Source organism: Poecilia reticulata, linkage group LG19 (genome assembly GCF_000633615.1).
Source record: "Poecilia reticulata strain Guanapo linkage group LG19, Guppy_female_1.0+MT, whole genome shotgun sequence".
NCBI lineage: Eukaryota > Metazoa > Chordata > Actinopteri > Cyprinodontiformes > Poeciliidae > Poecilia > Poecilia reticulata.
The window spans coordinates 9,771,361-9,771,711 of record NC_024349.1 but is presented as its reverse complement, the minus strand read 5'-3'; positions in this window follow the sequence as shown (position 1 = coordinate 9,771,711).

The following is a 351-nucleotide window of genomic DNA, read 5'->3' as shown; positions in this document are numbered from 1 at the left end:
TATGCACAATGTAGAATTGTTAACGCGTTTGTTTGTTTGTATGTTTGTTTGTTTGTTTGTTTTTTTATTTGTGCGTGTGTGTGTGTGTGTGTGTGTGTGTGTGTGTGTGTGAAGACGACGGAAACAACAATGTCCTGATGAACAAATGTGTTTATTGGGATGAGCTGTGGTTTAATAAATCTTTGTTTGGATCTGTGTTACAACAGTGGTTTCGTTTTTATTTCACTGTAGCTCAATAAAAAACGGAAACCATCCCATAGATAGATAGATAGATAGATAGATAGATAGATAGATAGATAGATAGATAGATAGATAGATAGATAGATAGATAGATAGATAGATAGATAGATA